The sequence below is a fragment of the Cyprinus carpio genome, chromosome B19 (assembly GCF_018340385.1).
Source record: "Cyprinus carpio isolate SPL01 chromosome B19, ASM1834038v1, whole genome shotgun sequence".
Lineage (NCBI taxonomy): Eukaryota > Metazoa > Chordata > Actinopteri > Cypriniformes > Cyprinidae > Cyprinus > Cyprinus carpio.
The window spans coordinates 11,629,580-11,644,877 of record NC_056615.1 but is presented as its reverse complement, the minus strand read 5'-3'; the positions used below and the strand labels follow the sequence as shown (position 1 = coordinate 11,644,877).

The window sequence follows — 15,298 nt, the reverse complement described above, 5'->3', positions numbered from 1 at the left end:
TTGAGCTTCATTACATTTGTCTGTGTAAAAATGAGTGGAAAGATCTGTTTTGTTGATTCTGATTTCATTTGATTGGTAACAGTCCTATAGTGTCTCATTATATTAACTGTGATTATTAGTCAAATTTAAATGTTTGATATGAAAATTTATGCATACATTTAATAAGGTTAGAAAAAGACTGCCTTTAATATAGGCAAAAATGACCTGGAAATCCGTTTAAGTAATGTTAGTATGCAGTCGTAAACTTAAATCATATAAAATGTAATTTACCAGCAAAACAATTATGGCTGATGAAAATGCTGAGTGGCAAGTAATTTTGGAAAACCACTAGCCACAGTGGTTGGTGAACAAAAAAGTTAATGTCAAGCCCTGATGTGAATTAAAACCTAATCTTAAAATCATTACCAGTGGCATATTATAGGCCCATGCTATAATACTTAAGCCAAAATATTTACAGTGTGTAGGCTTTGTTAGGCGGAAGAATATATGAACAAAGCATATTTTTCAACACATTCAGCTTTGTACGTCCATTCTAGTGTTCCTTGCAGGGTCACATGTGATCATATAAAGGTGGCTAAACTGTTTCACATGTATCTATAAGGATTCATCCACCTTTAACTTACTCTACGTTTTGTGAATATATAAACCAAAAATTTCATAATTAATACTTCCCAAATTAAATTTGGTCACACATTAGTTTTCTTAGATTAAATAATCAACATTTAATGTTCCACACAGTACTGGAATAAAGTCCTCGTAAAACGTCAACAGGCTCTTGCGCAAAGATGACGCAGTCGCTGCCTGACTCCTCCCCCTTCAGTTCATCTCAATTCAGTTTCACTGAGAGAACGACAAACACAATTTCACCCTCACGGCAGTTACGGCTCTACGTGCACTTTCTCCGGGGTTTGCCAAGGGATTTCAATGTTTGGCCCGTTCTTTGTAAGTATCCCCTTTTATCACTCGCCATCCGCCTCTAATATGCCTGGAAGACGTTAATAACGACTTCCCGAGACGCTTGTTTGACCGTTTTTAGTGTAAACGTTAGCTGTGAAAGCTCGCGCTTCAGCCGGTGAAGGAGCTCGCGAGGGTGGCAGCCATTTGCCCGCGTACGTTTGAACGGAAACTCCGTACTTGCCCGTTTTATTCGTTTTGACGGCTAGACGGGTTTCTTTTAACGGGGTCAGAGGCAGTTTGTCGGTCATTCCTATATTTGTTGTCGATAAATGAAAGGTGTGGGGTTCTCCTCAGGCTGTCCAGCTTTCCTGGAATGCGCTGACTAGCCGCTTGCTAGCGGTCTCATCGCCAGCCAGAGACCGTGTATCTAGAAGTTACTCAAACAGTTTATAGCTGTAATTATACATTTAGATAAATTGTTAATCCTCTGTCTGGACATGAAACACAATGGTCAGTTGGTTATTTTCCACGGTTTGAGCGGCTGTGAAGGCCAGAGATAGTGAGATTGAATTGTTAGCCAGCGAGCTAATGTGATAACTGTAAGTTCAGTCAGATAACAATTTATCGTCACGCTCCGGAATGTTCCTGATTTCAGTGGTTCAGTAGTTATGCAAAGCGTGGAAGATTAGAGTCATGAATTTTAGTTTCTTTTAAGTGTACCACAAAATTTGCCGCACAAGCCTTGCCAGTTCACGTGCGTGTAATTAGATTCTTCTTATTCACGTTTGCTTTATTTTAACTGTGAATCTGACTTATGGTTTCCCTTTGAAGTATGGTCGACCCGCGATCGTTTCCCGTATCCTGCTCTTGGTTAAACTGTAAGCTGATGAACTAGCATTAGACCTAAACTGCCTAGTGATCTAGTTGGTAAGCCGTCAGCCGAAATGTCAAGCTTGTAGAACAGGTAAGATGATGTATGGGTGGAATCTGATTTCAGCCGGTTCCCAGAATGAGATGCTTATTGATGGCATGACATGTTCCTAAATGTGGTATTCAGGTGCCCTGTGTATTAGTCACCTGGCTTCAAGCTACACCTGTTCTCATCCTGTTCCTGTGTAATTAATACAAGGAAACTGTACAGGTGTTGGTCAGTCGCTTATGCCTTGGTTTCTTTGAGATGGACATGCAGGCATTCCTGCCAGAATCTGGAAGTTGTAAAATTGCCAGGTGGGAACAAGTCAGGAAATGTTTTAAGCGGGATTTATACTTTCGCCTGGCTCCGCTGACTGCGCGCGCACCTTCCCAAACGGACGACGCTTTTAGGGCCGTTACATAGTCAACGCGAGCGACACGAACGACGCGCTCCCTTTCATAGTCTAAACAGTGGACGCAAGCGTCACGGGCGATGCGTGTATGCAATACACCGCTCACACAACAGGGGGTAGTAGAGTCGGGTGATATTAGTAGAGTCGAGTCACGTGATATTCAGATCACAATGGCAACTGAAGAGGAGTGCATTCTATTGCTGATTTTACATCGGCGGCAACAAAGGCACCGCAGAGATAGGCGGTGGTATGTTATACGTATAAGCTTGCATAATTTTTCCTCTTCGCCCGCCATTGTATTCAAATCTTCTTCTGTAAACATAATATACTTTAATTAATGTACAGTACTTGCAATGTCGCCCCCACCGACAACGCATAGTATTGCGTGCATTGGCGCGTCGCGTATCAAAAACTAGGACGACACATTTGGCTACGCACCGACGCATAATGGCGGCCGAAGCGTAACGATGCGTAGCCCTGGGGACGCGTATGCGTACAGATGCGTTGACTATGAAATGGCCCTTATGCTTGTCGCGTTCGCCGTTGTACTATTCTTTGAAACGACAGGGGGCGACGAGGAGCAATTGTCCTTTAAAACCGTCGGGAGTCACCGGTGAGAAGTCGTCATTTGCCGGTGCAAGTCTTGTGATGAATGAGTTGAATTAATTTCTTTATGTACAAACTTAAAACAACCTTAAACTATTGGCTTTATTTCGCATCAAACACAAGACAACTTTAAGCAAATAGCGTATAATTAGTATCTAAATGAATTCTAATTCTATTTTTATACAATAAAAATAAAATGTACTTCAAATAAAAAGCCTTGGAAAAACTATGCAAAAAAATATAAAAAATACTATGCATTGTATTCCGTCAAAATGCACCTGATGGAGTTTGAACTTCACATTAAACTGCTTCTGTTTCACACAAACGGCAGCACAGATCTGCATGTTTGGCTAGAATCGCTCTGAACTCATGCATCTTCGGATGCGGAGCTGCGTGGAAAGTTACCAAAAAAAATGTCGTGCACGCGAAATGAGTTCTCGCGCACTCAAAGTGAACTTCCGGCAACACCGCGATGACGTCATATTTTCCACACGCACCCAAGCGAACTTGCGGACGCTTTGCGTATAAATCAGCCTTTAGAGCTTGCGGTATCTGCATAATATAAGGAGCGATTTCACCTGACATGACGGGTTTCTTTTTTATTTATTTTTTTGCTTTTGTAGGGTGAAGCTTAGGCTACGTCCACACGAAGCCAGAGCTTTCCCTATCCAATCTTTTTTTCCCCCGTCTCAAGAAATATCTGCATCCACATGAAACCACAAAACTGACACAAAACTATGTAGTATACATGCCAGACCAGTATGTGGCGCTGTAATTCACTAAAAACAGAGAAGACTTGGACTATGTGCATAAACCTTCGGTATACAAACGAACATGGAACAATACATTTATTAATCTGTGTTAATGTTAGTTAATAAAAAGACAATCGTTCTTTGTTTGTTCATGTTTTTGTTGCTGTTACGTGATGTAGCGTTGTCTGACTAGGGATGTGGGCTGATGACGTCATCGCTTCAGAAAATATACGGATTCGCTGTCCACACGAAAAGGCAAGGGTGGCGTTTTCAGATTTATCCACCCTGGGACCCGGTTTAAAAAAATATCGGTTTCACTTTCCCAAAACGCCGGATCCATGTGGACGAAATGCCTATATGATACACAATTTATGCGTATACAGCTAAAAGCGTTTCTGTGTGGACGGGGCCTTAGTTGTTTGTAGTGCTGAAACTGTGACAAGGTTGCTTTTTATCGCTTTGACCTTCCCTTATCTACATTGAATTATAAAATGAATACCTTTGTGTGGGCATATTTATTGGAGAAGCAATTTATAGGGTGTCTGAATATGACAAGGCTACAGTGTATTTTATCACCATATAATCAATGTACATATATGGACGTTTCATTGGTAGACTGACAGACTGTTTATGTTTGCTACATTGGGACAATTTTAAATAAATGTGAGCAAAATGACTTAAATATTAGATAGTTGGCTTTTTATTTAGATCCTTTCTGTGCACTTTCTTGAGGGACAACTAGGTTATTTTGAAGTGACCACATTTTTTTTTTTAAATCAAAGCTAGCTGACATCATGATGTGGTAATGAAAATATACTGAAAACTGAGCTCTTTACTATATGTAATTCAAATGTTTATATATCGTCTCAACCCTCTACGGACACCTTGGCAATCGAATTGCCATTGGCTAGTAAATTCTATAGTTTAATCGCCAGACTGTGTGTGTGTGTGTATGTATGTATGTATATATATATATATATACACACACACACACACACACACAGCTTTTTAAATATCTGAAAGTACACTCTCAACATCAGTCAGTCAAGCATTATAAAATCATTTTATGATTATCAAGTATTATTTAATTATAGAACTTTAGTAATTAGAATTTAAACTAGGTAACAATGTATGAATTCATATTAGTCATTTTAACTGAACTTAGGACTGGTTAGGGCTGCATAATTAATCGAATTTCTAATCTCGATTACAATTATTGATGCCACAATTATGTAATCATTCAAACTTATGTTATTCTGCATGCTTAAGATATGTTTTTTTATCTTAAGGGTTTTTCCATAGTTTTAGTGTAACGTTATAATACCATTCATATTTTTACCTCTTTTTTTATAATTTAAAGAAACCAATCCGATGTATATTTGACATTTGAGGCTTAATACTATAGAAGAGCACAAAGTTTTTCAGTTAGTTTTTTCAGCTTGTTTATTTTCATATAAAAATATGGCATGCAGTTGCATCAAACAATGGTATAAATAGTTAAAAGAAAGAGTACAACTTTACAATCCGTATCCTGTCTCGTGTAATCTCTCAATCAGTGTTTCAGCCGTGCAAAGATGTCAATATAACGGCTTGTAAACGGTCACGTGACATCACATTTACTTCAGAAAAAAACATTTGGTGACCATAAACTCTTTAATCAGCTAGAAAATAAACTGTAGAGAGGGGCATTTTGTTAAATATATTCACTATATAACATTCATTATAATTTTTACTATTCAATATTTAATTTATGTCTGAATAAATCCATCAAGTTATGACAGCTACCATTTAAATGTTTACAGCCTATTTCAAAAAAACAAACTGAAGTAGAAATATTATGTAATTGTAATTTTATTATTTGAAAAACTTCATTAAGTGTAATTCTAGCAGTTGTATAGCCTACAAATCAGTCAATTTTAACCCTCAATATTATAGTGATGTAGTACCAACTGACTCTCATGTGTATTTTATAGCATTAGTTGAGAGATTTTTTTCCTTGAGAATTTTGCATGTAGCCTAATGATATAAAGCCAAAATAATCCATATTGAATCGAATAGGGAATCGGAAGCTTGTGAAGGAGAATCTAATAGAATCGTGAAATTTGTGTCAAAACCCAGCCCTAGTATTTACACAGATTTAAGTTTCATGAAGCAGGAATACTCATCACGAGTTTTGATAAATTGCTTTTATAAGTCAGATGTTAACTCGTTTTAGTAACTAAGCTAATGGTTTAGGGAGTTAATTCAGTGAAGGATTTGCCAGATTAATTCAGAACGATACCGAGTGTGACTGTGAATTTGGTTTTGATTAATTAAAAAGCAGCTCATAAGTTTTGTTCATGAATCTATTTTTATGAACAGCTGATATTTTCTGTGTGCTTCCCTGTATATACTCATGGGCTCTAGTTGTCCTGTATAGTTCTGTTCACGTGGCAGGGCTTTGCAGAAAATACAGTTGTGAGTTTGGATATAGAATGCTAGTCAGTCCCATAAATAACCAAAATGTTTGTGAATGCACCTGTGTTATTGACTCAAATACAGGACTGCTGTGTTAACATGGCCACAGTATAGGTAGACCTTCAGCATGGTACTGCTTTAGCTCTAGAGGCTTGGTATTTTGAAAAGTCTGCTAAAAGCTTTCTTATTATTAACTAATAAAGACTGTGTCATATAAACGCCTGATAACCTTTCAAAACTCTAAAGTACAAACATGGCTTTTTTGATTAGCATTAGATGTGTTTAGACCATATTTATAGCTTGTTTGGCATTTTGGTTGATCAGAGCTGTCAGTAGCCATTCTTACTGGGCAGCATGTTAAATGTCACTGGTAGCAGTATTTCACAGCTTGTTAACAAACATGGATTGAGTTGTGCCTCACAGCAGGCTCTCCTAAAACATCTACACAACTGGCAACAGCATGACTCCCATTCCTCCTACTGTCTTTTCAGCCTGTCTGCTTAAATATTGAAGGAGTTGTTGTAGCCTTTGAGCTGGCATTGCAAGCACAGCAGGAGCACTGCTAACCCTTAATGAATGCGCAGGGTGCCCAACACAGTTTCATCCTGACCTGACAGACATCTGCTCCCTCTGCATGGCTTCCATAGACGCTGCATGATGTGGCCTTTGAGAAGACAGTCAATCTTCAAGATGTCTTTGTTGAATAACATATACTGTCTGTCTTGTCATTTGAGTCATTCTATTAAGTTTACAGTCACAATAGTGTAAGAATCAGACTGACAGGAAGTGGGCAGGTTTGTGGCAGCATTTACAGGAGTCCCCACCCTCTTAGCGGAGTTTCCACTGAGCGGCTTCTTGTCTTCTCTCAGCGCTTCTTCAAAACACTAATATGGTGGTTGGTGGTGACATTGTTTTTTGGGGTTCTTGGGTTTTATCTTATTTTGCACAAGTTTCGTCAGCCATTGTTGCAACTTGAATTGCACCAGCTGATAAAGAGTAGGCCCTTTTAAAGTCATTCTTTAAGAACATTTTTATGGATAGCTTTTAAGCAAACATTTTGTAAAGGCCTAAAAGTTTGTAAATCTAAAGCGTCTGCTAAATGCATAAATGTAAGAGGATTTTATTTGTTTTTTTTGTTAAGACATGGTTTTGGCTCACAAGTGTTAGAAATTGAATTACAAAGCTGATGCAGAAGCACTTAGGCGGTGGTGGTTGTAAAAGCCTAATTTAGTCATTTCACTGCATCTCTAACTTGACCACAGGCAGCTTGCAAGGTGCATGTAATTATTTTTTTTTTTTTTTTTTTTTTTTTTTTTTTTTTACTGTTTCCAAAGCATCACTCCTATCTCTTGATCATTTTTTTAATCTAATTGTTTGACATATGACTGGGAAAACAAAATCAGCAGGTGCCTGAAACATATACCCTACCTTATTGAATTCACTCCCTTTTAAGATGGCTTCCTGTTTTGAGGAACATTGTGACTATGGCAAAGCACAATACAAGAATGATGATGGCGTCTGGCTGTAACTTATTGCCTTGTCTGTAGAGTAAGATTAGCACTGCACTGAGCCCCTGGCTTTGGCAGCAGATTTCTCTCTTTCCAGCACACAGCTGTCTTTTTGATGCACATTTTCGTACCACCTGCTTTCAGCATAAAAAAGGTCCCCTGCTTTGTGTCTTGAGCTGACCTCAAAGCTGATTAGATTTGCGACAAGATATTATGGCTTAACAAACTAATTTGATGCAGTCAGAAACAGCACAATGTTTTGTCACAGTATAATTTGTGTGATTGCATGGTGCAGTCTTGGTGACACGTCGGTTTTGCTGTACCGGTCTTACAGCGTGCAAATTCACAAATAAGATTCTGTGTTTAAACCAGCATGTCTTTTTATGGTCTGAGACTGTTGTAAATATACAGCCAAGATTTTTAACCTGCGTTTATTTAAATTGCTTTCTACAACTATTTTTGACCTTTTAAAAATTTGTAGGACTGGTTCGAATAACATTTTTTGAGCTTCGAAGCTTCGGTAGTAATCAACACCGAATATTCGAAGCTTCGGCGGCAGGGGGCTGAACATATTCTTCTCTCTAACACCGTGTCTACAGCAGACGTGAGCGGGGCAACAAAATACAATAAAACCTATTAGGGCTGTGCAATTAATCGCATTCGATTGTCATGCGCATCTTGTCAGTAAAGCCGGTCTAATGATTAGTACTAAATCACCATCACCTGCTTTTAAATTGAGCGGCTTTCACTCGAGCGGCAACCTCGCGCTCTCTCTCGTGAAGCCAATAAGGAAGTGACTAAAACTGTAATTCATCGACTGGCCGCTTGAGGCTGGCTGCAAAAGGGAGTCAGTCCCATAGACTCTCCATGTTAAAATGCCCAACTTTACAGCAGAAAAAAACATGTTTACAGCCTGGTTCAAAAAATGATTTTGGTCTATATTGCTAATTTTGCCCTTCATGACAACTGTGAGGGGGGTGTTTTTTTTTATAACTCATCCGTTTAAATTATATTAAGCCTTAAAGTTCTGCATAATTAAGGGCGTGTCCACTTGAGTGACAGGTGGATTGCCGCTGCTGACAATGCCGTCGCGCTAGGTGGGCGTGGCTTCAGCAACCAGCTCCCGCCTTTTTGCCCGTTTTCGATTATCCGGGAGAGTCGCGCAGTGACGCGCTGCCAAGATGGCGACGGCCCGCTCTGCACACTTTGAGCTTCAAAACCGCTATTGAGGAGTCTATAGGTGACGTCACGGACACTAAGTCCATATTTTTTTACAGTCTATGCTTTCACTACACAGAGCCATAGTTCACTGACAAGCTAGGTGATATCACGTTCAAAATCGAATGCGATTCATCTGCGATTATGAGCGCTATTTTGCCTAATTATCAGTGACCTACGGCTCTGTGTAGTGAAAGCTGCTCAATCTGAAATACAATACACACAGGTCTGTTAAGAGTAATACTTTTAATATAGACAAATTATTATTAGGCTGGGCTACTGTATGCATAAGTTTTTTTTTATTTTTTATTTTTTTTTTTAATGACTGCCATACTGGCAAGTATTTTCCATGCAAATTAAGTGCACATTTTTACCAAGTTACTCTGAAAATGTAATCTGATTACTGATTATTCCTTTTAAAAGTAATCCCGTTACTGTTCTGATTACATTCTTTCAAAAGTAATAAGTAATTGGTTACATAACTAGTTACATTACTTTTTTTTCTCCATGACATTTATGAAATCCCAGCATATACGCTCCCGATGAATATTTGTTATTAAAGCATCAACATTCACAGAACACTTATTTTTAACTAAATCAAGCGGCTGCTGCGTGCATGGTTTGGCAGAATGCCAGCAAAGAGTGCTGCATTTATAATCTTTAAAAGACATCTCAGTTCATCGCAATCTCACAAATCTCTGTTATAACACAATAAATATATGCATAATGACTCTTTCATAATGTCTACAATTCGTGTGTTATAATGAGAGGATTTGTGAGCACGCAAATTTCAGCACTGCATTGCTCAACGCTGCAAACACGTGTTATAGCCTAAATAGAAACTCTGCATACGCTTGCATCTATTAATCGTTTATATGTTATATTAGTTCATGTTGTTTTGTGCAATAGATGGATAACAATTTATTTGTTTTTAGATACTTTGTTTAGATATTTCGTGTGCTACATCCTTTTTACAATTTCTAGATTATAAACACTGCATTCTGTCAGCAATGTAACGCGGCAGTAATGTATAGAGACCTCGGCTTGTAACTATACTCTAATTACTATTTTGAAAATTATAACGCGTTAGATTACTCCATTACTAAAAAGTAATCAAATTACAGTAACTCGTTAAGTAATGCGTTACTGCCAAACACTGAAAATTACTGATTAACATGGTGGATAAAAGCAGCTCGTTTTTATTTATTTATTTATTTATTTATTTATTTTAACACCAACAATATACTATAGGCGTACTACTTACAGAACTCAAGTGATTTTTCAAACTTGATGTGTTGTTGTGGTAGGCCAGTTTCAAATCGCACACTGCATTTGTCTTGTCCTCACTCAATTTATAGTGCTCCCACACAGCTGAGGTCTTCTGCATTTTTGTCTTCTGTTCCAGATGAACTGAATCATGATGTTTACTCATGGGCGATTCATATTCAAGCACAAATGAAAACCATTTCGTGGGGGATGCAAGGTGTTAAAAAAAAGAAGAAGAATATTCGAATCTCAAAATTTAAAATCGAATGCCAACCCACCGAACGAATATTCAAATAATCGAATATTCTGGTCCAGCCCTAATAATTGGTTTAGACAAAAGTTATTTTGTCAGTTCTTTTCTATATAGCTGTAAAGTTTATATAACGCTTCTCATAATCAGTTAGAAGATTGTAGTAGAGAGGATATTCCTAGAGGTCTGCATAAAAGTTTGTTTATTTTATTTATTTATTGAATAACCACTGCTTTTGTCTGTCAGGTCTAGATGAGTTTTCGAAATACCTTTTCCTTATCTGAATTTTTTTTTTTTAACAATTTATCAAGCTTTGCTCAGTAGTCAAGTCTGATAAAGGACATTTCTATGTAAAGGGAGTTGTCTTTTTGTCATTGTGGGTTGGCTGAACATCATCACTGCCATATTATCATGTGATGCATATATATAAAGTGTTGACCCACGGTGAGTAAATGAATCTGATTCAGTGAGCCCATCTCCAGCACTCTTCTGAGAGACTAGTGAGGAATGCAGACAGGCCTCAAGAATGTGTGTGGCATTCAGTGTGTACCTGGTATATTTATAGGGCACTAAATAGCTTTACACAGATTTTTATTTCTGGCCTTTATGACATAGTGTGCCGTATTCTAAATTAGAAGGGCTATTTAAACAGCTAAATAGCTACTTCAACATGATGACCCTACGATCCATTGCTTTTTTTAATGCCCTTTGTCTTGTTACTTTCTGCATGGTGTGGTTCAGACATGTTAATTATGTGGAAGTGACTTCCTCTTAGCAACTTAAAAAAACACCTGGAGAGATGGGCCATTTATTCTCATACTGTGTTATCCTGTCTCAAATCAGGTCCCATATTTCCTCTGCATTTCTGAGAATGGCACCGATGGCCTCTTTAATGTTTATTAAAACCCAGAATTCACACCCTTGAGTGGCTCCGGTCTAGAAGGCTGAAGGAGCGAAGTTCATTCTCTATGTGTCCGGTTTTCTTGTGTAACATGACTTCTTGACCTTCTGGTGACATTAGGTGTAAAATCATAGTGATTTTTGTCAGTTCATGGTTAGATATTTACTTGAGGAGCCATCTATTGTAAAAAAAAAAAAAAAAAAAAAAAGTAATCTTTTAACCCAGGTCTTTGGCTGTATTTAGAGCTTGGTTATAAAGTTCACCTTATCTACCTGTTTTATTAATGCATGTGAATGTTTAATTTTTTTTAACCTTTTTTTTTTTTTTTTTTTCTTTGCTGTGGTGACATACTGGATTTCTCCAATCATTTACTCCGCTTAAAACACACCCCTTCTAGTGCTACTTACATTACATTGCAAATGTAAAACTTAAAAAAACTTTTTTTTACTCAGAAATGGCTCAAAAGTTAGGGATGTAACAATTCGATTCACAAATTTTTTTGACAAATCGGATTTAAGACAAATTATAAATTAAATGTGTCCTTTTATTATTGCTTGGACAAAATGCTACACGTTTCTTTGTGAAATTGAAATATAACACTATAATTATACTAATACAGCACTTGCATATTGTTGCTCTTTTGTTGGTTTCGATTGCTTCTATTGTCCTCATTTGAAAGTCGCTTTGGATTAAAGCATCTGCTAAATAACAAAATTTAAATATAATGTAAATAACAAAACAAAATTTTAAAACAATCCCCAAATTAAAAAAAGTCACACAAATAAAATCTCTTCATATAAACAAAATAAGGCTTTGTCTGTGCTCTTTCCATTTAAAATGAGGCAGCCAACCACTGCTTGTTAATCATGATCCAAACAAAGATACTGCATACATGCAACATGAGCAGTTTTTAATCTAAATTAGATTGTATAATTTCGAAATTTAAAGCAAAAACAGAATGGTTTGACTTCAGTTTTGTGAAACTATACATAAATATCTGCATGAAACAGAAACAGCAGAGCTGAACGAGATGCAGATTCACTCTCTGCCAGCAGGTGGCGCTTAAAGCGTTTACTTGGTTTCTGCTATAAACAAAGCAGCGCTGCACTTATGAACTTATATGCATATTACAGAGGCAAAATGAAAAGAAAGCATACCATCTAAATTTTCTAAAACCAGCAAGTTCCCCTCAGACATACATTCATATGAACTTCTATCCCTAATTGAATCGCGATTTGTTTAGCAACTCAACCGATTTGAATCGTCACATGTTTGAATCGATTTTCAACTGGCTCGCGGTTAATCGTTACATCCCTACTCAAAAGGGTGTTCCCCCCCCCCATCACCTTGAACAACTATTGTTGCCAGGAAGACTCAAAATGATTAACACAAACAGCAAAAACTAAAATTATTGCTAACATTTTTCTCAGAGGTTTTCTATTTTTTCACAAATGTTTCATTTAGGCCTATATTCAGCAATATTACAGCAAAGCAATGCTTAATAAGCAGCAGTAACTATCTTCATATATATTTCACCAGAATATTTTAATATATAAAAAGTCACATCCTTTTTTTCCTAAAAATGTAACAAGTTTGTAAGTCAAAGATGCATTTGGGTATTCAGCATACTCGCATTGCTGCTCAATTTTAAATTTCCGACAAAATCATTGTGAATATTCAATGTATCGCTCAGCCCTACCTGTATGTTATCAGCTGAACAACGTTCCATTTTTACTACTTGTTAAACAGTGTGAACCTCTTTATGGCAGTTCCAGCGATAGACTTGCATCTGCACTAGAGGTCGACCGATATATCGAGCTGATATTTGTCATTTTTTTAATATATCGGCATCTGCCGATATCCGTGTTTAGTTGCGCCGATTTAAATTCAGGCACGTCGGCGGGCAGCCCCGTGTTATTGGTGCGGTGGAAAGTGCTGCTGCCGCATGTGAAGGACCCCAAGCCAAAACGTTTGGAAGATTCAACAACAGTCCTGGGAGATAAAGGTAGTGAGAGGGATTTCACTCTGTAAATGGGGTGGAGAAGGTGGCAGCTCTCACAAACACTGCATCGTGATTGAGGGCTCCGTTACTCCGCCCCGCTCACAGACAGCACCGTGCTCGGAGACAGCTGTCCTGGAGCAGCCCAGAACGGTGAATAACATTTGTTCAGAAGCATGGTTTCCATCCAACTTATTTGCATTTTTTATTTACATGATCGATCGTCGTTTAAATTAACGATCCATTAATAACCTTAATGCTGCAAAATGCGTCTGCAGCGGTATTATTATGTGCAAAAGCCACTCGGAAAAAAAGGTTTCTCACCCGAATTAAAGGGGTTTTAGTCTGAATAAAATGCTAGTAGCAGGACTGTAAAATGAATAGATGTGATTATGATAATTTGATAAAATGAAGAGAGCGCGCCATACGTTTGAGATAATTTTATTTGTTGACTGTTTTCCGTCAAGGAGACTGCTGAACACGCCTCTTTAAATGGTTTCGTGGTGCTCGTTGTTGTATTTTAAAACGCAATTGCAATGTTTTCAAATGGCACTATAGTATTACAAATAACCTAACTCTAAATAACCCGACCTCTAAACATCGGCATTGGCTATAGAAAAACACATATCGGTCGATCTCTAATCTCCACAGCCAAACCTCTTCTTTCTGATCTCACGAGAGTGTCAACAGACCCATCTTTTTCATCTGTAATGTCCTGGTATGCAACAAAGCTGTGAAACTCATTGGCAGTTTCAATTCAGGGAGTTTAATTCAGAAGCAGTTGTTGCTTATTACAGTAATTGGTAAAGGAATGTGTACCTCGTTTCTCATGTGTACATTTGTGGTTGATCCAACTTGCTTTGTCTCTTACACTCCATACTATTATAATTAAAGCGTCTTGGCAGCTGTTATGATATGAATGCTTGTGGCATGGCCTGTGGAAACCTGTGTGATTCTGCATAGACCTTTCTGGAGCAGGTGTTAAGTTTACTGCTTGTGGTATTTGCTAAATGGCCTCAGATCAATCGCGTCCTGCTTAGGATGGACTTGAGCTTATCTTCTTTTATCTAAATGGAGCATTCAGGCATTTGCTCTTGCATTTTGAGTTGCCACTGAACTTGAACACGTGGCCTCCACTAAGTCAGTACAGCATTACAGGTCATGCCAACAAGTTGTGCAGATCTGAGCAGGAGTATCCTCACATTTCTCTCCCTCACTGCTTGTTATCTTCCGCCTACTTCGTAGTGGAAAAGGAGTAGAGAGTGTGTAACAGTGGTGCATGTTTGAAGCTGTGGAAGTTCTAGTGAGAGAAAGATGACAAGTGAAGCCTTTGCGGTAAAGAGTGGCAAGAGGTAACACACACTCATCTTCTCGTACAAGATTCACAGATGATCTGTATGTGGCAAGCAGACAGAAGTAGCAATTGATGGCAAATCTCCAGGGAATCCTTATCACCTGAGGCACATTTTTCTTGTGCATGCATTCTGGGTTTGTGGGGTGGAAATAGAATGTGTCAGTGCTGTCTGGAGTTTTTCTGTGAATTGTCGATGCATGGGTGGATGTTTGCTCTGGGCAGGGTGGAGTACATATGTGTGTGCCAATTATGTTAGCACTGTGTCTTGTTGAGATGCTTAGTTGAACATAACACTCTCTGTATTGCGGGAAGTCTGGAAAGTGTGTGACTGCATTTTTTAATCAGAAAAATAGAAAAAACACTTATTGTGAATTAGGGATGGCTCGATACCATAATTTTGGCTTCGGTATGATACCAGAAAGTAATACCTTGGTATCGATACTAAATCGATACCATAGGTTAGTGCTGGGCGGTATACCGGTTTACACCGAAAACCGGTGTATATTTTCGTTACGATATTAATTTTTAATATACCGCCATACCGATGTATTTAATTACTCAACGTTCAGAACGTTATGCTGCGCCGCGGCACACTGTTAAAAAAGCAGTTGCAGCGGTAAACAGTAATGCTCTGGTGTAACGTTATAACGACTGTTTCACACATACTCCGTCTGCAGTGCGTATGCGTTGCGTATTTTTTTTTACACACCCATGTTAACGGATTCCAGCGTTCATACTGCACGAGGTTGCGGTCCATCAGTGCGT

The 15,298-nt window shown here is 38.2% G+C and overlaps 1 protein-coding gene across 2 annotated transcripts in view; it reads left to right on the top strand.

The window, feature by feature from the left end:
- Window positions 1-795: 795 nt before the first annotated feature.
- ptp4a2b (protein tyrosine phosphatase 4A2b) overlaps window positions 796-15,298 on the top strand; it is a 37,370-nt gene continuing 22,867 nt past the window's right edge. For both annotated transcript variants that reach the window (XM_042745708.1, XM_042745709.1), the window contains exon 1: window positions 796-942. The gene's annotated coding sequence lies outside the window, so the exon portion shown is untranslated. The remainder of the gene's footprint in view (window positions 943-15,298) is intronic.